Here is a 26,623-nt window from a genome sequence, read left to right on the forward strand (position 1 = left end):
GTCACTTGGTAAAAATTACCAAGAAAGAGTGATGAAAGTACAGTCAAAACACAGACAGGTTTGGCCTTTATTTCAAGTGCAAGTTTCTATTTTCCTGTGACTTTTTTCTTTTTATAAAGCACACAAAAATTCCAACAACTAATGGAATTTTTTTTATCCCCATATTTTTCTAGTGAATTTTTGTTATTATTTAATATGTGTCTTTGTAACCATTAATGATCTCTGCATTGATCTGACTTCCATCCAATCATAAATACTGGGTATCAGTTATCTTAATAGTTCCTCTTTCTCCATTTAAAAAGAAGTCTCCTATGGATAATAGACTAGATTAACAATAGAGGAATTACACATATCTGTAGTGGAAAATACCATTATATTACAATGAAAAACTGAAAATAAATTCCCAATATTATTTGGCCTGAAGCACAGAAGAATTTGGGAGCACTTGCCTGTGGTACTGCAATTGATGAAAGTCTTAGAGAAATTATTTTCTTTACACTTAGCCATATTTTAGTGAAACTCAGTAATAAGTTAAAGATCACTAAATTGAAGATCAATAAAAATAAATTTATAAACCATGCGTGCCTGTGGCTGTGATTGGGTTTTTGTGTGCATGGGGAGAGAGGGAGAGATTGACCTAAGTCCTGCCACATTTTCTACAACACAAATAAATAAACAAACAGGTTGTGAGTTGATTAAGAACCAAGTATCTCATGAATGTGTACTATGTTCTGATGTGTTTTCTCCTTTTCACTGGCATATAGTTTCTAAAAATCGTAGTGTATCAAATTTCATGGTGTTACAGCAGCCCTTCTTGCCTTGCAGTACAGAAATACAGGATAACTATGGTTCTCCTCAGTAAACCCTAATGCCCATTTTTTGTTTATAATTTAAGACAGGTGAATGCACCATACCACAGATGAAGGGGGAAAAGAGGCTTCACTTTAATGCACATTACTAATGTGGCTCATGACAACTATAAATCATGCAACTACTAATTTGGCATCTAGACATAAAGAAGGGAAAATTTTCATAGCCAAATATTTTTCTTTTCTTTCCTAAACAGAAGATTAAAAGAAACATTTGGGCTCTTAAGAAAAACTACTCTTATTTGAGCTATTCATTACTTAAGAATTTCGGTTCAGATCTTCAAAGAAAACCATTGTTTTGGATTTTGTTGCAATATCACTCTCTTAAAATTGTTTAAGTAATTTTTTAACCACTAAAGTGTTCCCTGCTTGTGAAAACCATGTAAATATCGCCACAAAGGTAGTTTGATCTGGAAAAGATGATGTTTCAATCACTGTTAGGTAGCAGCTGCCTTAAAGTTTCCAATTTTTTCTTTACACCAAAAGCATAGAATACCATTAACCATTTTATCTGTCTTAAATAAAAAGTCTGCAATAGCTTTAGGTGTTTAATATGGATAAAAGAATCATGCTTTCAAGTAATGGAAAAATAATAGGAAAAGCCAGAATGAATGTGCAAGAGCTCTATAATAAATATCTTTTTACCCATTATGTTTTGGAAGTTCATTTCAGAGGGAAAGCTGAAGCTGGTTTCTTTCATTCCCCAGCATCCCAAGAGCATGCTTACATTGTTGGACTCTGCCATGTAAAAGGGAAGTTTAAACTCATTCTACTCAAGGGTGGGAATACAGAGCAGGCAGTGAGCTCTGAGGCAGCATGAGCACTTCTCTCAGTTTGGCACTGCTGACAAAAGAAAGGCCATTGTAAGAGCATCAGTAATGCTCAGATCATGACAGTATCTTAGGGCTTTTCATAGAATCCTAGAATTGTTTAGGTTGTTTTAAAGATCAACGAGTCCAACTGTTAGCACTGTTATCTTCACCACTAAGCCATGCTAGAGCCGCACTTTTTTGGAACACTTTCAGAAATGGTGATTCAGCACTTCCAATAACCCTTCCTTTATAACTCTTTCAATGAAGATTTTTAATACCAAATCTAAACCTCTCCTGGCACAATTGAAGCCCTTTTCTCTCATCCCATCACTTGTTACTTGGGAGAAGATGTTGACCTCACTGTAACATCCTTTCAGGTAGCATAGAAAGTGATAATCCTCCTTCCCTCCAGGAAAAACAGCCCCTGCTCCCTCAGCCACTCCTCATATCACTTGTGCTCCAGACCCTTCCCCAGCTCCACTGCCCTTCTCTGGACATGCTCCAGCACCTCAGTGTCTTTATTGTAATGAGGGGCCCAGAACTGAACAAAGGATTTGAGGTGCATCCTCACCAGCAATCAAGCAGGATCTGCCTTTCCCAAACCCAGGCTCTCTGGGCTGATTCCCCGGCTGTCCTGCATGTGCTATGGAATGACATTCAGGATGATCTGATCCACAACCTTCCCTGGCCTCAAGAGCAACTGGCAGGCCTGTAGATCCTCAGACCCTTCTTACAGCCCTTCTTTAGATGGGCATTCCATTTGCAAATTCCTTTTCAGCTGGGGCCTCCCCAGTTAACCAGAACTGCTGGTAAATGACTGAAAGTTCTTCAGTGAACACTTCCATCAGCTGTGTCAGTACCCTTGCGTAGATGCCATCCTTCCCCATAGACCTGAAATTGTCTAAGTGGTGTAGCAGGTACCTGACCATTTCCTCTTGGATTATGGGAGCTTCATCCTGCTCTCCATCTCTGTATTTCAGCTCAGGGGGCTGGGAACACAGAGAATGACTGGCCTTGCTATTAAAAGACTGAGGTAAAGAAGGCTTTGAGTACCTCAGCCTTTTCCTCATCCTTCATCACTACCTCGCCATTTCCAATAACAGATGGAGATTCTCCTTAGCCTGCCTTTTCTTGCTGATTTATTTATAGCACAATTTTCTGCGGTTTTTACAGCAGTAGCCATATTTTGGATTTTGGCCCTTCTAGTTTTCTCCTGCCTAACATCCTTGTAGTCTTCCCATATTGTCTGCTCCTTCTTCCAAATGTCATACAAAGTTCCCTGTTCAGCCAGACCAATCTTCTTCCTCACTGGCTCATCTTTTGGCACATGGGAACAGCCTGCTCCTAGACCTTTAGGATTTCCTTGAAGAGGGTCCAGACTTCCTGGACTCCTTTGCCCTTCAGGAGTGCCTCCCAAGGAGCTCTGTTAAACAGGCCGAAGTCTGCCCTCTGGAAGTCCAAGGTGGCAATTTTGCTGACCAGAAAAGAAAACTCTATAACTTTGTGACCACTGGCCGTCACATCACCCACCAGTCCTTCTCTCTTCACAAGAAACAGGTCCCGCACGCAGGTGCCTCCCTTGGTAGGTTCTCTCACCTCCTGCATCATGAAATTACCTTTCACATACTTCAGGAACCTCCTAGACTGTTTCTTTTCTGCTGAATTGTATTCCCAGCAGACATCTGGTAAGCCAAACTCCTCCAAAGAACAAGGGCTAGTGATTCTGAGACTTCTCCTGGCAGAAAATAGAAATATTAATTTCTAATAGAAATTGAATATCTCCTCTGCCTCCTGATCCTGTTTGGGTGGTCTAAAACAGCCTCCCACCATGACATCTGCCTTGTTAGTCTTTCCCCTGGTTTTTATGCATAAAAATTCAACACTGTTGTTGCTATCACTAAGCTCTAGGCCATTGAAACACTCCCTAAAATACAGGGCCACTCCACTGCCTCTCTTTCCTTGCCTGTCTTTGCACTCCAGATGTGTCAGTCATCTCACCATGTCTCTCTCTGTGAAGGCAACTATGTCACGGATTTCCAGGTGCACAAAAAAAATCTCTTACCTTTCCTAGGAGTAGAGTGTATTCTCTAAAATATCCCTAATTCTCTAATTAGGTCTGCTATTTTGCTGTTTTCCTCCTTCTGTTGTTTTTGCTGGTCTCACTCTGGGCATTTGGCATTCATTGGCTAAGAATGTGCTGAGGACCTAAATGCCGTATGGAGTCAATAAACTGGTGCACCAGTTCAGTGATTCAGCTAAAAATCTTGTGTTGAAATCTAAGGCCAAAAAGTCATGCTAACCTACTCAGTCATTTCAAACATGTCTCATAGAAACTGCTATTCAGAGAACATTTACAGCTACAGATGGCTTGCAGTCAGGAATAGTTTTCCTATGAATTTCGTTATCCGAAGGGATTAATTTCATCTTGTTCTGTGCCAGCTGGGTGCAGCAAAGAACAGTTAGTTACCCACGCTCTTTATCCTTCTAACCACCAAGTGTGGGAGTCTCCTGCTTTTATTAGCAATGATGGAGAGTAAACAGTGCTCCTTTGGACTCCATCTCCATGCCCATATTTTTATACTGGATAACGGATTTGGCTTGTGCCGGTTTGTTTGCTAATGTAGCTCTTTGTACTAGCTCTCACTCTGCCAGTTTTGTAGTGCCTGTAGCCAAGCAGTTATGACCCCATATTATACTAGACAGCTCTAGCTTGCACTGGCCATAAATCCCACTACTCTGGCAGTTTGCAAAATTGGGCAACTCCGGAAAAGCTTACAGGACCAAATGGCTGTTCATCATCAGCAACACAACAAGGGCAGAGGAGATGGATAATGCCAATCTTCCCCCTCAACTATATAGATGTGAATGCACTGAGTAGCAAGAGCCCACATATTCTTCTTAGTTATCTCTAATTATCAGCTAAAGTGTCCATCAGGGAGTATGAGAGACACATTTGGCTTCAAGAGCAGGCTGATGATTGTTTAAATCACAGCCTAAATGTACTTGCTTGAGAGTTTTAGCTTACTTCCTGCCATTGTGTCTGTCCAGTAATGAGCTGTTGTGTTACACAAGTATTTACACCTGCCTGCCATATCTGGTACAGGAAATCCTCTTAATCAATCTGTCCAGTGCAGTCCATGGGCACTCTGCTGTCTCCAGTTGTTATTCTGTGGCCTGCAAACAGGTTGGAAACACAGCTTTAAAGCTGAAGATTTGCAAAAATGCATTAGCTGCATTTCTGATGTTTAATGTGGGATAAAGTAACATATTTCTAAATTTAATATGAAAGCTTTTTTTTTTTTTTTTAAAGTTACACTTGGTGCAGTACTGGGTGCTGGGCTGGGTGCTGTTGATGATGATGACATTTCATGCAACCCCCACTGGGATTTACAGTAGAAGGAAGAAAAACAGTCTCCCCATCTCAGTTCTAACTCAGATATTTTCATAGAGAAAAAAGGATTTGAGAGGTCTTGTCAAGAACAAGCAATGGGCCTGTAATATATGAAAGGAATTTTTAGGTGCTCTTTGTCCCCTTTTCCTTCCTGAATAGCATGCCATAAAAACTGAAATTGAGAGAACCTTGTCAAAAATAAACTATTCCTGAATACTTTTCTGAACCTGGGCTTAAACAGTCTTTTTGTTGTATAGCAAACATGCCAGTTTTCCTCTTATTTCACACCCTTAAATATTGTAAAGATATTTTTGTGAGAGCTTTAGTTTTGCTGTGAAATGTCGTGCAGTGCAGAATTCTTCATTGCACTTGTAATGTCATTCTGTTTTGGACTACCTATAAAGTCCCCTGACAACTGAGGATCAGAAGGAAATTATGAGTTTCAGCTGTTAACAGCTGTCATTTTTTGTGTGTGTGAATGTTAATAACATTCACCCCAGCAGGTGGATGAATCTATCTTCCCAAATCTGGCAAAGTTTTTCCTTCACCTTATCCCAGAAGCAGAACATTTTTTCACCCCTCTTCACAAGGGTGATTTTTCTTGTGGATCAACTATGTGTAATTCTGACTGAGACAGCTGGGATATTTTGATCCCTAAGTAACTTTTTGCATCTCCAGTTTTGCCAATATGATTTTCTTTGCTTATTCATAGTCTTTGAAAGGGCTGGTTTTCATTTACTGATGGAAAAGTGTTCATTCCAGCTCAATATGAAGTAGTTGGGTGGAGAGAACAGCTGTTGATTCTTCCATAATAATTTAGAAAGTCAGTGGGTTGTAGCTACAAAACAAATGAGCCAGATTGTGCACTTTATCCATGTTGAGTTTGAATTTTCATTTAACCAGTTTTGTTTCCTTGCACAAAGAACATTACTGCATGAACAGTCCAATGGAAGTCCCATAGATCAATGGAAGTACTTGCAGAACACAGTGCTGTCGATAGGAAGCTGGCAGAACCTCATTCTTTTCTCTGAAATTTCCACCTGCCTCTGCTGAGCTAGTTTTTCTCCCTTCAGGAAAGCTACTCTGAACTATTGGAGCTGTGCTCCAGTTCCGCTGATAACAGCAGGCATATTTTTGAAAGTGACGTGTTATATGGCAGACATCACCATTCTTGGTCTGTAGGCAGCTACGTTAGTCCACAGTTTGGAACCACACACGGTCTCCTTCTCCTTCCCCACTGCCAGTACTAAATACAGCAGAGAATTCCTGGTGCCCTAAGGCCATGATCAGTAGGCATGCGTGTCTTTTGTGTTCAGGTTCAATTTTTTTCCCCTGTTAAAGGTGGCTGCATTTCACCCTGAACCCTAAGAAACATAACCTGCTTTCAAGAGCTGATCACTGGTCTTCCCCAAATAGCTACATTTATTGATCCATGGAAACAGAAGATAAGAGCAGAGAGGAAGCATTATGGAATCCTGGTTGTGGGTTTTTGGGTTTTTTTTTTTTTGTTCCTGTATAGGAAGAAAATCTTAGGGGATTTTAATGAGTTCTTGGGCTGAGCAGCCCACAGTGCAACACTCCCTGGTGTTCATGACAAGAGGCATTCATTGCCACACAGAATTTTTGCTATTGGTAAACCTGACTGCAGCTTGTTTGATTGCTATTAAATTTTCCTTTCTTACCTTTCTATGCATGCCTATATGTCTAAAGAGTGTGACAGAAGGAAATTAAATAAAGGAAATGAAATAAATAGTTTTGACAGAAACACAAGATTTGCATTGCTAATGTAAATGGATTTTTTTTCTTTGAAATTATATTTTCGTAAGACTTGTTTTTATTGAAACAGATTTACTGGAGCACGGATTCATGACATTTAAGAACATTTCCTAAACTGGAAGCTGCTGGAGCAGTAAAAATTTTCAGAATGGTGTGTATTTACAGGCCCAATTGCCTGACAACAAGAGCGCTCTCTTGATGAAATGTCATTAACTTTTCACATCAATTTGTCATTGTTAAATTTCTAGTACAGTGAAACTAGCCTTTAGGAGCAAGAGGTGACAGTGCTTTATAAGTATAAAACATTTAGTCTTGCCTACAGAAGCTCATATGGTCAAAAGGATATTTTGATTACAAATATTGGGAAAAAAGTGCTTAATTTTTAATTGTTGCTCTGTAATTGAAAACCATTGTCTATAAAGAAATAGAAAATATCAAGATTAAAACTTATATAAATTTTATTTTACTTCCTTCAACTCTTGGTCACTGTTTACTTGGAGCTACCTCTGTCAAAAATTCCTTTTTTGTCAGATCTTGCTGTCTAGCCTGAGATGATTTATGATACTATTCAACTTGACACCTGAATGGTTGTTGCAATGATAATATGCTAACTATATTACTTTCATTGCCATTGATTCATTTGGTTTTTCTTCTTTGTTGGTATAAAGATGGTCTGTTTCAATATGTGAAGCCATGTACCCATAGGAATTCATTTCATGCATTTTCCTTCTGATGAAAGCTTTGTAACATTTCCAGAAGCAATATCCTTTAATAAAATCAAAGCTTCCAAACTAGTTGTACAGGGAAATACAATTCTGACTTGTTTAATCTTTTATGAGCTGGTGCATGGCCACTTTTTAAATGCAAGTTTCTGCAGTTTTTATCATGTTTGATTTATAAATTTATTACTTCACATTAGGCAACAGTGAATTACCATCAGTACCTTTTACTTGTCTAGACCATAGCCTCTTCAATATAATTTATGTCCTGTTAATGAAGGTAGGGATTTATGGAGCCTTGAAGGACTACCCCTTAACGCATCTTTCTTTTCTCTTTGTTGAGTCTTTGCCTCTATGCATATCTGTAGCTCTCTTCTTCTGTCTTATTTGTCACCTTGGTAGACTCACCATTTGCCAGGGCAGAGTTCTACAAAGGCAAATGCAGGATCCTGCCTCTGAGGAAGCATAAGCAGCACAGGCTGGGGGCTGACCTGCTGGCAAACAGTTCTGTGGAGAAGACCTGGGGCTCCTGGTGGACAACAAGCTCTCCCTGAGCCACCAGGGTGTGTCCTTGTGGCCAAGCAGGCCAGGGGTATCCTGGGGTGTATTAGGAAGAGCATTTCCAGCAGGCTGAGGGAGGTGATCCTGCCCTTCACTCAGTCCTGGTGAGGCCTCACCTGGAGTGCTGTGTCCAGTTCTGGCTCCCCAGTTCAAGAAAGATAAGGATATACTGGAGAGGGTCCAGTGGAGGGCTACAAAGATTGTTAGAAACACCTCTCTGATGAGAACAGGCTGAGTGAGCTGGGACTGTTTATCCCGTAAAAGACAGAGGGCCATCAATACATCATTTATTGATACATGCACATATCTTAAGGGTGGATATGAAAAGGAAGGTGCCAGACTCTTTCCAGTGCACATGGGCACAAATTGAGGCACAGGAAGTGCCTTCTGAATATGAGAAAAAACTTCTTTACTGTGAGAGTGACAGAGCACTGGAACAGGCTGTCCAGAGAGGTTGTAGAGTCTCTTCTGAATAATAAAAAAACTGCTTGGACATGATCGTGTGCAACCTGCTCCCATGCTTGAGCAGTGACATTGAGCTAGATGATCCCCAGAGGTCCCTTCCAACCCCAATGCTTTTGCTATTCTGTGATTCTGCAAATCTGTTCAGAAGCTGAAATAGATCAAACACTAGCAGATTGTTGATTGTCACTAAAATAGCTCCAAAAGTTGTTTAACCACAGTAGTTGTAGCAACAGGGGATTAACTTTTCATCCCAATGCACTGTGTATTGACAGCAATGGTGGTATGGAGATATGTCTGTTTGGAGATATCTATCTCTGTATGGAGAAATCTTTGTTTCCTTAGAAATCAGGGTGTTGGAGATGAATAAAAATTAAAATGCTTGCTAATATATTTATGCTATCAAGAGCAAAATAAGTAAAAGATGAACAGAGAGGCAAACTCTTCCAGTAGCAGGAGGAAATGAGGATATTATCTAGGCATCTGCTCATGCTGACATCATCTGTTACATGGCGTGGGAATGACCAGGAGTAATTCTCTGCTTGGGAGCACTGGCATGGAGTTGTGACTTCCACAGGATGACAGAAGGAGTTTTGCTCTGTAAGGATGTTAGGGAGTCTTGTGCATAGCATCAAGTGCTTACAGGAAGAAATGGTATTAGTAAACGTTAAAACACATCAGGACTTGCAGGAAGATTATAAAATATGCCAAAACAAAATAGGAACAAAGAAATTACCTGCTTTACAAAATGTTGTGTCTTATTAGTGGGTACAAAGTATCTTATTTTCCCCTCCTCCACCCCACAGAAAATGTGTCGCTGGTGGTTTTGCATAGCTACAAGCACACAGACTTTTCAAATAGAAATGGCACCTGGAACACATATAGGAGAACACACAGCGAGATTAACCCTACTGGAGGAAGAGAGTAGTATATACAAATTACAATCAATAAATGTAAAGATTGAGTGCATTGCAATGTGGTTTACTTTGCATTCCATAATCAAAGCAAATCATTCCTGTTTCCACTCTATTTATAATAGATATTTCGTCTTCTGTAGATTTATGTGGCACTGGAAGTGAATTAATCTCAAACTCTATTTCTTTTATCTTCCCCAAATCTACATTTTAAGCATAAGGGTATTTTATATTATTTGACATAGATCTTATCACATTTATAGGATTGAGAGGTTATAAAGATCATTAAAATCAATGGGGTACCCTCAGTGAAAATGCAATGATAAAGTCTGTGCTTTTTTGTATGTCTTCCTTGGGAGCATTAATATATTGAATTATAATCTACAACTACATCTCATGTGTTGTTTATGATATAAATGGCACTGCAATTTGGGCAATTAGCACAAACTCTACACACATACAGAGATACAAACAGCAAGTTGAAGCAGCACAAAATCCATCAGTGCTGCCAGACATTTTTTACTGCCTTTCTGAGTGAAGTTGGTCCTCACTTTCAACAGGCTATGAAAACATTCCAATAAAATATTTTTTAAAATCATAAATCCTTCAGGAGTACAGCATTGAAAGGTGCCATCTGAATCTTTGCATTCAGTTCACCCACGGTCACATGTACCTTAAAAATAGAAGGCATATGAGAAGCCACCAAGCACTCTTCTGGGTATCTTCTAGGAAATATGTGATGTCCAGCATACAGGGCTTCAAAATGGTGTATTGTGATTCAACTCTACACTATAGATACAAATAACTTCCTCTTAGCCCTCTTAGAAGTCAGGGCTCTGCTCTACAAGACTGTTGTATTAGTTTTTCTTATGTCAGAGGGAAACTGTAGGGAAAATAGTACTTTTATTGATTATTTTTATTCTAAGGTTGCAATAATAATGATAAGCATTGTAGAAAGTAATGGGATCCTTATTATGGAGCTGTGGGAATCTGTGTCCCTTAGCTTTTCTATTTCAGAGCAGTATCATGTGTCAAAAAATACTGAGTCAAAAATATCTAAGGCCAAGAATTTTGCAGCCTGATACCTGGCCTTGTCTTAATGGAATATAGACCCAGTAAAGGGATAAGCTTTAGGAAGAGCAAGTGAATATGGTCCAGGACAGGACAGGACACTCTTATAGCCCAGAGCTTAGTATTTTTCTCTGAGAGGTAGGAGATTTTAGCTTAGTTTGCTGCTAATTTAGCAAAAGTAGGAGAAAAGTTGCACGTCTACTTATGAACATTTGTGTTGCTGAGCTGCTCGTGTAAAGACTGACATGCTTCTTTCTTTGGAGTTGTAGTCAAAAAGAAGGAAGTGATTATCTCAATGAGGAGGTCCATGCCTTCAAATCCTCAGCAGGGGAAGATGACTCCTTCCTGTACAGAGATTTGTATTCAAAACCTGTAGAAAAGCAAGGGTCTCCAGATGCCCATCTCCTACAATGAATGTCAATGTACAGTGTGCTAGCCTTTGTGAATGCTGTGCTAAGACTCCAGATTGATGTTAATATTTTCCAAGTGTTAATGCCAGTTTAAAAAAAAATCATCTCTGCTTACTGCCAGCTAGTTATTCTTTTTGCTTTGCTCATTCATCTTGCATCCCTCTTCAGCTATATTTATGTCAGTCTATGTGTGAAAGAGTAAATGGTTAAATGAAGGGGACTCCTTAGGTGAGTTTTGCCTCTAAAAAAATTACCATGAACAGGATCCATAGGCGCCTTGTTCTTCCTCTATAACAGAGTGAATGAATGTGAGAAGATGGGGGTGGCACTGTGGAGCTGAGCCTGGTTCTTGCATGAAGAACAAGAACTATCAGTAACAACAATCGTACTGGGAAAGGGAACTTGTGCCTCTCTACTCACTTTTGCAGCAGTGACTTTTGTTGTGAATATGTAAAGAAGCCTGGAATACCTTCTGTTGTAAAACCCAAAAATATTCAATATGAAGCACTTGTGTCTGCATTCAGTTTAATGCAAACTAAAATCTCTACTGCATCCCATTGTCTTGATATGATGTGAATCAATCACGTAGGACTTTCATGTGACTTTGTGTCTGAGGGCATGTTACCATGTAAGGTCTTATTCTATATCATTACATTAATTTACACAGGAGAAAAGAATGCTGTTGTTCAAGCTAAATAAGAAAATTTGCTTTTTAATTTGTATAGAACTATAAATAAGCTAAATGAAGTTACAGCTCTTCTGTGGTATCTTTTTGATGCAGGATCCATGTATTTTTAATGAATGTGACTAAGGAAAAAGCAAGCATGCTGTTGCACATCTTATGAGTCATGATTTAAAGAGTTATAATTTCTAACTTATTTTGGAGCTTGACATTTATACACTGGATTTAGGAATCCAAATTCTGCCATCCAGTCTTTTAGATTCTTACTATCTGGATTAAGGAAAAAAAATTGTTTTATCTTTCTTTTATTTCCTTTGCAGATTATTTGCTTTAAAGACTAAATTTTGTAAATTTTAATGATTTTTAGATCTCAATTTCTAGCTGCTGATATGAATAAAATAATTACACCAAAACCTGACTGTAAGGAAAAATATATAGGATGATACCCCCGTATGATAAATTAATATTTTGGTTTCACCTTTTAGTTCTCAGTAAAGAAAAGGTCCTGCCTTATGACAGTTGCTCTCAAAGCCAATCTGCAAATTTCATATACGTGTCAAATTATACTGCATGGATGAACTCTGGGGATTAGAGACACAGAAGAGCTTTTTTACAGATTCTGTTTTGCAATCCCCAATGTAAACCATTTGATCTCCTCACCTTTCCTATGGTTTGTGCTCATCTTTAAAACTATCAGAATATACATTTGCATATCCTTTTCTTGGAAAAAGTACCTGCAACAGGTAAGCAAAAAATTTGTCCTTTGTGGGTGGAATAATGCTTTCACATGCATTATTTGAGCATTAGTAAGTTTAACAATATTCTGTACTAGCAAAGACTTGAATTGAGCCTTACAAAACTGGATTAAGTTCTATGCAAGCTTTATGTTTACACTTTCAGTCAGCATAATTAATTTCCTTCTTTGGTGACATCTTTATCCCTTATTTATGCTGTGTTTTACGTTTGTTTTTGAGAAAAAAGGAGGAGTGAAACAGACTGCATCTGGTTTTCCATGTTCTTAACAGTGTGGGGTTACATCACAGTAATGTATCATTGTGGGAATAAATGCTAAAATAGTTGAACAGTGAGGTGAAAATTAAAGTTTACAATTACAAAAGCCTTCAGGCTCTTTTCTTGATTTCTAAAATGAAGACAGAAAAAATATTGCAAAAGCGTCCTTCCATGCCGCTGTTGTTATGTCAGGTCTTGATGGCTTAGTTTGCAAAGATATCAAAAACCAGAATGCCTTGCCACAAAACCCTGCTTGGTGAAATTCATGGCAGACTTCTGGCATGGAATCCAGGTTGAATCAATTTTTGAAAAGCAGGAACTATGATTCTGCAGCTTCACAGTGTCTGGGCATCAGTGTTGTGAGGAGTCTGACCATCTGTGGGCAAAAAAAAAAGATAACCCTGTGTCCAGAAACTCTGCCCTCTGTAAGTTGTAGGATGAGCTGTGCCCTCACAGTGTCCACTTCCATTCTCAGGAAAAGGTGAGGAAGCTCCACTAGCAAGCAGTCAGTGCCAGCCCACTGTCCAGCTGCGTAGGCTTGGAGCAGATTTTGTGTAACCAGGTTTCCATGTGTCCAGTGACCACTGCCCAACATTTTTTGGATGTTGGGTTTTTTTAATGGGACATTTAAAAATCTCCAGAGAGAAATACTGCTGTCGTTCAGGAAGTGTGGAAAGAAAAATTTGGAACATGCTATAAAATTCTGGCTTGACTCTGAGAAAATATGCATATAAAGGGAATGCATTCTTGAAGATATATTTACTTTTAAAGAGTTTTTCTTAGGTAAACCATAAACTTAAAATAAAGCAAAGAAAGATTAGAATAGCAGCTGAGGATAATTCAGCTAAAGCTGTATAAAAAACCTAATTCTTGACAGTCCTGTTATTTGATATTATTTTCTTCCCTAGAGTTTTCTCTTCCAAGAAAACCCTCAAAAATTCAGAAACAATAGTAGGATGAAGTAACAGCAGCCAACAATGTCCTCAGCGGAAATCTTTCCTTCATTGTTGAGATTGATGTTGAGAAAATTATTTTTCATTTATGATTATACTATTTGCCTTCTGTTGTTTGCAATCACTCATTATTCCTCGTGATAGAGACTGACAAGTAGCTGATGTTTTTGCCTTTGACCTTATCCTATTATTAATGTTCATCACAACATTTTCTGATATCCATGGGCTTTTTTTAATGTGAAATTGCAAACACTGAGTGTTATCCCTCCATCTAGCTTGTGTGGAGTAAGGCTACTCACTCTGAAGGATAGACTCTACCTAGAGTTTAACCACACAGATTTGGATGGAGAAATGGCCACTCTGAGAGCAGGATGAAATACAGTTTGCACAAAATTATCAAATGCATTTCCAAATTTTTACTCATAAGCTTCTACAAAAACAGTACCAGAAATTTAAAGGTTTTGTGAAAGAGGTTTACCTCTGTCCCTTGCCCTGAAACTTCTGCTGGCAGTGGAATAAGTGCAACAGAAACAAATATCAGAATCTTCATCCAAAAGTCTGCACATGTGACAGGGAAATTTGAGTTATTTTGATAGGAAGAATAATTATATCCTTTGTTATTTGTAAAAATGAGTAGAATTTTAGTCTGATAAAGAGAAATTAGATCTTATTTTTTAAAACGTATGTTGGGAATGGTTATCTGAAAAAAAAAAAGCCTACTTGTGACAAAGACTTATATGTCTAAGGAAAAAACTCTGACTCTGAAAAGATCCAGAAAACAGGACATATGTACCCAGATAAGCTTTATTTCAAACAAAACTGAGAACTATTGACCAAAGCAAACTGTTAATATGAAGGTCCTAGAATTACTTTGGCTTTGAGGATGTTCTGAGATGTTGCCAGAAGAGACTCAGTGCATGCAGTCTAATAAGAGTCACCTTTATAACAAAAAGAAATACACAAACCAAGAGTATATTGGTGTGAACAAGTCAGTGAAGGACTAGGATGTCCTAGGAGGTCATACTTGTTTACAGAGAAAACAGTGCATATGTCAACATCCAATCCCAATTGAGAAGGGGCAATAAAAACAGTATTACTGAAAGTTACATTTGTTTGGCAAAGAACAAAATGTGTCTCTCAAAATACTTATGACCTGCTTTCACAAATCTTTACTTTCTCAGGAACTGCATCATTTAGGTCCTTTGTAAATAAGCCTCTGAGTTATCCATTTAAAATAAAGAAGAGAAATGGATGAAACATCTGGAGAAGCATCCAGCCAGATGTTTTTGTTTGTGATAATTCCCCATTCTCAGTCTTGAGACATAGCACATTCTAAAAGAAAAACCTCTATGAAAAAATAATTCTTCTCTGATAGAATTGAAACACATAAAGTGAATTGGGTATGCTCATAAAGAGTATGAAAAAGGAATTCAGAGGAAATCTTAAGGAAAGAATCTTACGGAAATTAGAGGAAATCTTAAGCAAAGAATCACCAGCATGATTCACTTTGTTGTTGATATTCTATGCCAATTTTTAGATAATTTAAAAGTGCCTGATTAGAACATAATCTGTAGGAATGAAAATACCAATATTCATTTGCCATTTCTACCAACAAAAGTTCCAGTGCTTGCCTAGCTGGTACAGTTAAAACCTGGAGAACCCAAGATATCTGTAAGCTGTCTTCAATGTTAATATGAATAAAAATGGGGCATTATTGTCATAAATATTTCTTATTATGATACAAAGCATAAAAGGAATAGATAAACTGTGCTTAGTGATGGCAACTTTGAATTGCAAATTTATTGGTTGGTTTACCTAGTCTGTCCATATCCAGGAAGAAATACCTGAAGAAATGCTGTTTGGTTTCTGCTTCTAAAGCTTGAAGGAAACAAACAAGGAGCAATCTTGGCTTCTAGATTTAGTAGTTGAACATATGAGAAATATAACTCTAGGTGACAGAATGTATTTAGGTGTTCTAAAAAGACAATATAGTCAAATTAACGAGTTGAAATAATGTGTGAAAAGAGTCAGGTGAATAAATACAGACTCTGTTTAAACAAAGATAAATATTCCATCCATAAGGTTGTCATAGAGAAAAGAAAAAAACAGAAGAGAGACAATGCTAGTTTCAATAGCTGTGAGTTCTGATCTGCAAAGGCTTTCAGACTCTGAAGTCAAAGCAAGTACTTGTTAACAGGCAATGCAATCAAGCCACGATTTGCTCCAGGACAACTTCCTGACTGTGTAGAAAGCATCCATCCTCCACTGATGGATTTTAAAGAATTGAAAGACACTAATATTCTTCAGCAGAACAAGCACCATTTCTGGTCATAGCCTAACAAAATTTGGTGAGGATTCTGGCTGTGTATAAAAAGAGCTTCTATTTCCCATTGCACTCAATGTCAGTGGCACCAGAAGCTTCCTTTGTCAAAGATGCTCACAGATTGAATGAGTGAGTGTTTTGCTGGATAAAAAACTGGCCTGATGGCCCAGGCCAAAGAGTCAATGGAGTTACATCCAGCTGGCATCCAGTCACCAGCACTGTTCTCCAGGGATCAGTACTGGGACTAGTTCTGTTTAATGTGTTTATCAGTGATCTAGATGAGGGGATTGAGAGCACCCTCAGTCAGCTGGCAGATGAAGCCAAGTCTACTGGAGAGCAGGAAGGTTCTGCAGAGGGATCTGGGCAGGCTGGATCAATGGGCTGAGGACAATGATATGAGGTTCAACAAGACTAATTGTAGGGTTCTGCACAAGGTTTACAATAACTGCATGCAGTACTACTGGCTTGAGAAAAGTGTCTGGGAAGCTGCCCAGTGGAAAAGGGACCTGGGGGTGCTGATTGACAGCAGCTGAACATGATCCAGCTATGCCCTGGTGGCCAAGAAGGCCAATGGCATCCTGGCCTGTGTCTGCAATGGTGTGGTCTTCATTATCTCAGAGGTCTTTTCCAACCTAATTGATTCTGTGATTCTGTGGCCAGCAGGAAGAAATGTTGCACCAGGAGAGGTTTAGATTGGATACTAGGAAAAATTTTTTCACTGACAGGGTTGTTGAGCATCATAATAGGCTGCCCAGGGAAGAGGCTGGGTCTCCATCTCTCGAGCTGTTTAAAATATGCACATGTGTGGCACTTAGGGACATGGTTTAATGGTGGACTTTACAGTGTTAGGTTAATAGTTGTACTCAGTACAAATATTATTAGAGGCCTTTTCCAACCTAAATGCATCTGTGATTCTGTATGATGGTTGTTGCTGCCATCCAGCACCTCTGCGTGAGGCAGGCAGGTCATGACCTCGAGGGCTGTGAACTTTTGTAGTTGCTTTGGAAACAGCAGCAAAAGTGACTATCCCCCTTAGATGTTTATTTTACACTAGTACAGGTATAATTTACATGCATGTTTAAACAAATATACCTATGGGCAATAGTAAGGGTGTAACAGGAAGACAACCAAAAAGTAATGTCCTCATTGCAAAAGATAAAAGTAACACATCACTGAGCTGCTAAATGAACCCTAGAATTACTTGCTAGACTGCTCTGGTTACATTTAGCAACTCTTAAGTGATTATGAATAGAACAGTTCAAAAATCAAACAAAAATAATGTGCCTTTAGATTTCTTAATAATTGCATTATTATTGCAAAATTTAACAGAAAGAGAAATAATTTCCTAACACCTAAAGTGCAATTAAGAGATATGGTACCCTTCCAAAGGTCAGAATAAATGTCATTGTCTGCATGAAAACCTTTAGAAGGGTGGAAATGCATTGTTACATAACTCCTGCCCTGTAGGGATAGTACAAGAGAGAAAAATTCAAATATAGCTTCAAAAGACAAGGAGGAAAATTTAAAACACTTTAACCTTCTGGTGTTTATTATGGTATTATTCATAATAAAATTTTCTGGGCACTCCACTTAAAGCTGTTTTTCAACTGACTCATTGGAGAAAGCTTATTCATTCATCAGAGAATAATTCAGCATGAAAACATCTCTATTGAGCAGACTTATGCTGAAGCTGTGGCATGCCCCAAGGGAACTTTCAGTGGTTTCCTTCCCCAGGGCAGAGGCTCTAATGTTGCTGATGCTGACAACTCTGTAAATGGATGTGTATGATGCTCTCCTCATGGTCATGAAAAGGAAAACATCTGAATTTCTAGTTGATGGGGAAATGTGAATGGTTGGACTTCAGTTATACAGATCCAAAGGGCTCCTGTTTCTTCTTCCATGTGCAAATGAGCATAAGAATGAGAGGTGTCGGTGAAGAACATTATACTTGTCCTGGAAAGGAAAGAAATGGAAGCCAGTACACGGTTTCTGCAGACTAAGTGAAAAGCTGTGAACTTCACTATGAATTTATAAATCAAAATGTGCATTTCTTGGCCCATTATTTTACTGCAGTTGTAAAATCATGTACTTCCCCTTTCCAAGATTACATGCAAAATACAGCTGATTCAAAATCTAGATTACTATTTCTTTTTGTGAAGGAATAGAGATAAAATTAGGCAAATTAACTGGATATTCCCCTTGAGTATAAACTGATATATTTATTATCAGCTGGAGATATTTTAGGGAACAAAGAGGACTTCAAAACTAGGTTTTCATTTGTATGTACATATTGTTATTTGTGTAACTAAAAGCCTAATTACGTTGCTAGTGATTCATTTGCTGGAACACAGACAGGCTGTGTTGTACTCATATTGAACATGTGTGGTTTTGGAGTCTTGTGCTGGATTGCATAACTTCAAAATGTTACAGGTCTTGTGCCAATATTAGAAAAATTGCCTTGAAATGCGGTTCTCCTTTCCCTCTTCTCTCTTACTCGAATCTGTAACAGATTTTCAGTTTTTTATGTCTAGAAAGTAAATGTTGTGAAGTTTTCCCACATTTACAGTCTGATGCCATTTAAGACTCGAATCTCTTAAAAGAATTCTGCCTCTGCTAAATCAAAATTTTTATAATTGGCTCAATGGTTGAGCCAAGGGATTTGCTCCATGCTCACCATCTTCCACATAACCAAGGTAATAAACCCAGAAAAAAATGAAATATAATATTTTCAGATTTTGTTAGAAAGCTATATAGTACAGAATCCTAAATTACTCTAATTTTTGTCATTCAGGAAACCATTTTTCCTTGTATTCTATCACACTTAGCTGAGGAATATAAAACACTTCCCAGGCTTTCTTACAACAAGTTTTGTACAGTATAAAGCAAGTAGCATTTAAAATGCACTGTGAATTTGAGAGAAACATTTCGAATTTAACATACTGCATCAGCTTTTAAGACTTGGGTAACCTTATTATAGCATTTATTTATATTAAGATTCTTAACTATTTCTCTCATTGGCTCTGAAGCTGGAAACCCAGTGCTAACAGACCATTAAAATACTGTGATAGACATGCTGGAAACTTAAATTATGTATAGGGACAGAGAGTAGAAAGATATTTTTCATAATTTACTATCTTAAATCACATTGGTCCAAATTCTTAAAAAAATATACAAATATTTGACAGTGCCCAAAGCCACCTTAGTTAAAAGAAAGCTATTCTTAGGGTAGGCTGCAATGCAGTTATATTTTTCTGCTTCAAAACCTTGAACTGCTCTCTTAGTAACCTTTTTGTTGCTGTGCCACTAGACTGTAAAAAAGAAAGATAGTTTTATATAGAAAGGTTCTTGCTCAACTTCTGAGACAATAAAAAATGAGGTCATAGGTGATACTTCTATTAATGTTGTCTTGTTTATGTCAGGAATCAATTTTTTCTAAAATTTCATATAAACTCACTGATTAAAAGCATCAAACCCATGCAATTTAGCTTGCATTCAAGTGATTGTGATAAAATCCAGCCTTCTGCTTTCTCTAGGATTTTTCAGCTCTAACCTGAGCAAAACATTTAAATACTTCTTTCTTACAAGGTCTGTTTATCTCAGAGAACTCTAAAGTATACATTTTCTCAGTTCTTTTGGTCTTCTTTGCACAGATGGAAACAAACCCAGCTATGTATGTAGGAACACGCACAAGCGGTTCTGCTGAAGAAGGTTTTGTGTGCCTTGGAGTCTTTGAGAGACCTTTGTCCTGTTCTCAGGGAAACAGCTGTAATACCTGGCACAGCACTCTAACTGTACTCAGATTCACCAGTCTGGTTTTTTACTTCAGCAGGGAGCAAGACAAAATATGGAATACTGATTGCTAAAGCAATGATATCTTTCATTTCCAGAATAAGGAGACAATGTGGGTGTATATTAAATAGTTTCTTAACTATCACAATAGCAGAAATGCCTTCTCTGTGGGGAAAGTTTCAACACTGATCTAAAAAATCAAATACATCAGACACTAAAGTGCCAGCTTGTTTGTTAATTTTACAAGCAAATGGCTCTCTTTTTATTTAATAAAAATTGATACGTGCCTGTAGTTCTTTTGCCTATAAATAAAAATTTTATAAGCTACACTATGAGTTTTGATGAGAATCGTGGTTAGACAGTTGTTCAATATAATTTTCTAGCCTGCATACCCAGGACAAGACAGATATTCTCAAACTATATCTGGCATGACTGCCACATCCAGAGGAAATATACTGTTATCTGTGATCTTGAGACATCACCCCTTAATTATAACTTATCAGATGCTGTTCCCTCATCCTTGGATAGAATATGAATAAAATCTTTAATAAGGCCGTTGGAACAATCAGAGCCTGCTGTTTCTGAAGACGGCAATATTCCTCTGTAACACCTCCATGACCTCCCTCCCTTGCTATGCTCTCCTGGTACAGTACAAGAGTAATGCTCACGCTGTGGTCAAGTGCCACACTCTGCTTCTGAAAATGAAGAAGAAACCTCTTCCTGGCAGCAAAGAAAAAATGCCAAGTGATGTGAAACTAGAGAGAAAGTTAATTTTGTTTTTAAAAAAGTGATATTTCTGACACTTTTTACACTGTGTGACTGCTCTACTCTTTTAAGTAGTGTTCACATTTGCCAAATTCCCCAACTTATATGTAGGAGGCAATGGAGCAGAAAAACAAGGTAACCCAAAACCCTGTGGAAATAATCCCTTCCTTGGCCCAAACTGATAATGCTGGAATTACCTGGTTTTTCACTGTGGACTGATGAGACCTCTGTAACATGATAGAAAATGCAGCATAGCATCACAGTCACAAATTTGGCGTAACAGGATTTAAACTGAGGGGCTGTGGGGAAACTTGACTCCTCACAAGAAAACTGCTGCAGAGATGTACTTCTCATCATAGTAAGTCTAGTGGCAGAGCTTAAGGAAGAAGTGGAAAGGAGTCTTAGGATAGAGAAAAAGACATAGACGGGTGGAGTTACTCCCTTCCAACCCAGAGAGAATCTCAGCAGGAGTCAAAGGAGCCCCACTCTTCTTGCCATGTGGCAGAAGGGGGAGACCTACTAGATGGGGGGAAATGTAAATGGGTCTCTACTAGGGGAGGTAAAATAATCCCCTCCCAATACTCATCACCTTCCCAGGTGCCTTTACAGAATAGGTACAAGGCCCTGTGTTCAGAGGGTCAGGCAGATGACACTAGAGAAAAAAATCTGGAGGTCTCTCAGTTGCACTTTGTCAGATGGATCAGAGCTTGGGGTATTAGGAAGAAAAGAAGGGCATTTGTAGTAGGTCACTCCGTTCTGAGGGAACTGAGGACCCTGTGTGTCAACTGGACCCTTCTCACAGGGAAGACTGCTGCCTCCCTGGGGCCGGGGTATGGGATATTACCAGGACACTCCCTGAACTAATTCAGCCTCTGATTACTACCCAGGATACTGATTTGGAGAATACCTTAAAACAAAGGAGTACAGGAAGGATGGACACACTTAAAGAAAGAAATCCCGAAGGCACATGAGGAGAATGTCCCTATGGGAAAAAGATGAGCTAGTGATGAGTTCAAACATAAGGGAAACCAACTTCTCTGTCACCTTTGCTGCAGGCAGCTAGAGATGCCACAGGTCTAGTACCTCCTCATTACACTGAAGTCCAAAATGGGAAGTGGAAAGGCAGAGGAGGATTTTTAAAAATTTTTTTTGGGTTATGATATCACATAATCAAGGCCTGGAATACAGATGGGAATTGCCAATCTGGGAGCAGTGAAAAGCCCTATGGATCCTGTACAGGCCTGATTAGTCACCTGCCTGGTTTTGATACTGTGCTACAAGGTTTTTGGGTACTATTCTACACAGCAATAACAATAACAAAACCAGAACATAAAATTTATAAACTACGGAGTCTCCTATATAAGAACAAGGACAAAGTCACCTTAGATGACACTCTAGGTGTTGACAATCAAGCAGAGGGATTTGATTTTTTTAAAATTTGGATTGAAAAAGATGCAAAGCAGACAACAAATATCATATATTACAGTCATTTTTATGTTCTGAAGTGCCCCTCACTCATGGTACCTCAAATGTCTCAGGGAAAAAGATTCAGAGATAAACTAATTAACTAAGTAAATACATAATTTTGTTCCAGAGCAGAGACTTCTGGAGAACAAGATTTTCCCTGTAAAACAGTGATCCTGGGAGTGGTACAAATTCTTGCTACCCAGCTGCTTTCAGCAAACAGAAATTAATCCTCCCTTGCAGCACTCAGAAGGACACTGGGCTTTTCCCTGGCCAGGCCACTCTGAAGCTTTCAGTTTTTGGAAATCTTTGGAATAGATTCTAGCTTCTGAAATTCTTTGGAATACTGTCACTTTCGTGATAGGAAATTGTATATGTGAGCACAGTCTTAGAAACTGTCTGCCTTTGGGAAACACTCTTGTTATTGTGCAAATAAAGTTGATGCACTAAGATATAAGATATAATTTGTTATATTGTGTTATTTTGTGAGGGGTATGGCTCGTCCTACATCTGTTTGTCTGGAATGAATGACATATCTGACCTTTTTGCTTTCAGCTGCAAACCAAAATCCATTTGCTATGTTCTCTTTTGCATTTAATTTGCAACTTCTGATGAAATTTTGGGAGGTCCTGTTCTGGAGAAATCAGGACCTGGGTCACTGAGCCATAACACTGAAGTGTCATCAGCCATGGTGAGGATTATCAAAATCAAAATATCTGCTTTCTGCCCATTTCCCACTACTACAGCCCCTCAGGAATAAGAAGGATGATGTAAAGGACTTGGAAATGTTGGTGGCTGAGAGGCTGGACATGATCCAGCAATGACCACTCACTGCCCAGAATGCATTCATCCTGGCTGCGTCCAAAACAGTGTGAGGGAGGGGACTCTGTCCTTCTGCTCTGCTCTGGTGAGACTCCACCTGCAGGGCTGCATCCAGCTCTGGGTTTCTCAGCATAAGAAAGACGTGGACCTGTTGGAATGAGTCCAGAGGAGGGACACCAAGATGATGAGAGGGATGGAGCACCTCTCCTATGAGGAAAGGATTGTTCAGCCTGAAGAAGAGAAGGTTTTGGGGTGACCTAACTGAGGCCTTTCAGTACCTGAAGAGAGCTTACAAGAAAGATGAGAAGAGACATTTGACAAGAGCCTGTAGTGACTGGACAAGAGTGAAAATCCTTAAAATGAGAATAGGTTTAGATTAAATACTAGGAAGAACCTCTTTTCCATGAGGGTGGTGAGGCACCAGAACAGGTTGCCCAAAGAAATTATGGGTGCCCCAACTCTGGGAGAGTTCAAGGTCAAGTTGGATGGAACTTTGAGCAAGCTGGTCTAGTGAAAGGTGTTCCTACCCATGGCTGGGGGCTGGAACTAAGTGAGCCTTAATGGATTTTTCAACCAAAGTCATTCTATGATTCTATGATTTGATTCTATGATTGTATGACAAGGTAACCAACAGAAATTACTTCAGCTAAAGTTATAGATAGAAATTGAAAGATTAGATGCTATGTGCAAAATATCTGGGCTTTTTTTCTGTTTTGTTCAACAAAAGAATGTGAATGGGCCCCAAAATGGAGGGAAAAGCAATTAATTTCTACTTAAAGCTGCTATATATTGCAGAAGAGGGATGAAAATGTTTCATATAGAAAAGAATGTGACCTACCTAATAATACTGTATTACAAGAAGACACACATCCTTTGGAGTCACTGATTTTGCATCCACTTGCCTTGTGATTGTTCTTCCAGAAATTCACTTTTACAGCTAAATCCAATGTTTGGTAAATGTGTCCAGACTGTAAACATATTGTGTTGACAAAGATAACCAAAATTTGCATCAAAGCAGCTCACTCACAAGCTGTGTGTAAAACCAGATAGTCTAAAGCCAAGCGTTTTCCAAAGTTTTAGTGTCTGGACAATGTCTGTAGCTTTCAACAGCTGGTCTTTGTTGTTTTAAAATTTTGAAGTATACCGTAGTACATGGGGTAAAACATAATCACATTTTTCTCAGAGTTTTTTCATGAGTTGCCTTCAGCTGCTTCTAGAAATGAACAGTGTTTCTCAAGTCCTGCTCCTCTAGACAATCCCATTCTGGACACGTGTTCAGTGATGCATTCATGTCTTGGAAGAGAAGTGTGTTATAACCACAGCTGTGCACCACCTGGGCAGAGCACAGCCTTGCAGCTGCACAGCCCAGTGAAGTTTAGGTTTCTTCCTTGAAACCCAGCTCCTCCCAGTGTTTGCTAGAGACTGGTCATCCTCAAATAGGACAAAAGAAGGTCAAGAGAAGTCAATCCACCTGCAGGCATGTGGGCATGTCTGACCTCTCTCAGAAAGCCTTCAAGGCACCTGTGCAGTCTCACTGTGTGTTAAAAATTACCAATGGAGCAGCCTAGTAAAATACAGGTGCACCAAATACTTCTCATAGCAGGTAATATTAACAAGAAGTTTGGACTTCCAAAGATTTATAAATATGCATCAGGTCCCTAAACATAAAGTCAAAAGAAACCAAAAGGCACTATCTTCTTTTTAAGACAGCTGTAAAGCAGAAGGCCATATTCAGAGGATGTAAACATCAGGAGAACCTGCTTAAGGTTGAAATTGTCACAAGACCTCACTGGAATGCAGACACTGTCTGGGGAGGAGCAGGGATCCTGGACTGCCCCACAAAGACTGGCCAAGGGGCTCCCTGTGGGCTGAAATGAAGATGGGGAGCAGCACAGGGATCGTCACTGCAGCCTCAACTGCACCCTATGCTTTTTTGTTGCCTGTTACTCTATTGCTGAGTCCACATGCTAAGAACTGTCTAAGCCTCTGCTGGATCACCAGGATGTGAATCTCACCTTTGCTGGATATTAAAAGGCCTGTGTATTGTTATGGGTCTGTGTTTTGTGGGACATAGTGGAGCCACAGACACTCCCAATGGAGACTTGCCTCAGAAGATTGGCACAGTGAACACAGGGAAGTCAAATACCATCTTCAGATGTTGCCCAGGTTGCCAAATATGTCTTTTCATCACACAGTGAACATACAGTATTTTATTCCTCTGCTGAGATATTCCCCGATATATTATCATGCCTAATATTCCCTTTTTGATCTCAAGGTCTTCTAATTATGTCTGGCTACTGTGGAAGTTAAAGATGTAATACTTGCATGTACAAAGATCCTAACCAGATCTTGGAGAACAAAATTGACAGTCTGCTTGCATTGCTTGCATGTAAATTGTTGGGAAAACAGGATTGTATTGTAGCAAATCTCATCTCTAGTAATGTAGAAAAAAGAAAATTCTTTCATCAATCAACTATTCAAACTGCCCTGGGGAAAGGTAGCTGGAGCCTTACATTTCCTAAAAACCAAAGTTAAAAAATGTGCTGTAAAGCCAGAATTTTTAAGCAACCTTGCAAGACATCTGAGACAGAGGTTTCAGTCAGTCCTCTTCTCCAGTCCTGGCAACATTTTTGGATGAAGGGCATTGCTACAGGAGGCAGAGCTGTAGCCTTAATCTTCATCTTCAGGATTTACAGACCAATAGCTCATGAGGGTGCAGAGACTCCTTGTAATAATAACAAACACTTGAGAAGTTGAGAAAAACAGAAAATATTTAATCAATGAAACCAGCTGCTTGTTACTTTTGTGGTCAGGGAGGAGGTGGAATGTGCTTATTTTTCCTCTGGGTAGCTCCAAGAAGCACCGTCAGAGCTTCTGACTCAGAAATCTTCATTCACTGCAAATCTTATTAAGTGAAGCATTGGTGCCTTTCAGCTGGGAAGGGCTGGACATCATTCAGTGAACTCTGACAATAGCCCTGATGTTTTCATGTCTATCTCTCCCCAAGAGCAGCCTGCCTGTCCATGATGTGTGGTGCTACAGAACTTTTCACAGTATTACAAAGAGCACACTTGCCACTGGTCAGCTGAGGAATCCACCCAGCTGTGTGGGGCTAGAGAACTTCTTGAAGACTTCCTATTAGGGTTTCAGTTTCTCCTTTCACCCTTCCTCCATGAGACCCTTGTTTATCCCCACACTTTAAGCAGCTGTGCCCTGCTGCAGCACTTCAGAGAGGAAAGCAAGCTGCAGTGGAGAGGGAAGGGTATGTAGCCCACTTCCAGCCTTTCTGTGTCTGCGCTGCTGGGACAGAGCCAAGAAAGCAGCAAAGACTAGGAGATCACAGTTGGTAATGCTGTTATCAGTGGGTGTTGGGGACAATTTACTGCTGATACTTTTGGTACAAGATACTGTGGGAGTAGAAATATGTAGCCCATCTCTACTTAGTCTTGAACAAGTGACAGATTCCAGGAATGAAGGAAGAAACAAGTGACTGTGAACAGTGATGTTAATGCTTTGTCTGAACTGGAAGCTATTTTCCATTAGAGTAACACTGCACGCACATGCCTCTTGAAAATAATATGAGAGAATATCCTAAACAGTGCTATTCGCTTAATAATTTTTCATTAAGATAGACAATACTGTTGATTTATAATTTAATAATCTGATTTTGAGTTCACCTATTTCACCCCAGAAACCAAATCACTGAAGCAAAAAAGTTTGAACTCCCATCCTCTGGGTATAACTTTCTCTAGAGGCACTAGTCCCTGTGGAAGCAATCCAGTTGTTTTGTTGTATTTGACAGTTTTACAGCCATCATAAACAACATGAA

General features: G+C 39.1%; 1 long non-coding RNA gene across 2 annotated transcripts in view; it reads right to left on the reverse strand.

Moving 5' to 3' along the window:
- Positions 1–26,623, reverse strand: part of LOC135281242 (uncharacterized) — a 210,084-nt gene that overhangs the window by 9,364 nt on the left and 174,097 nt on the right. For both annotated transcript variants that reach the window (XR_010347950.1, XR_010347951.1), the window contains exon 4: positions 9,327–9,460. This is a non-coding gene — a long non-coding RNA (uncharacterized LOC135281242). The remainder of the gene's footprint in view (positions 1–9,326; positions 9,461–26,623) is intronic.

The sequence above is a fragment of the Passer domesticus genome, chromosome 1 (genome assembly GCF_036417665.1).
Source record: "Passer domesticus isolate bPasDom1 chromosome 1, bPasDom1.hap1, whole genome shotgun sequence".
Lineage (NCBI taxonomy): Eukaryota > Metazoa > Chordata > Aves > Passeriformes > Passeridae > Passer > Passer domesticus.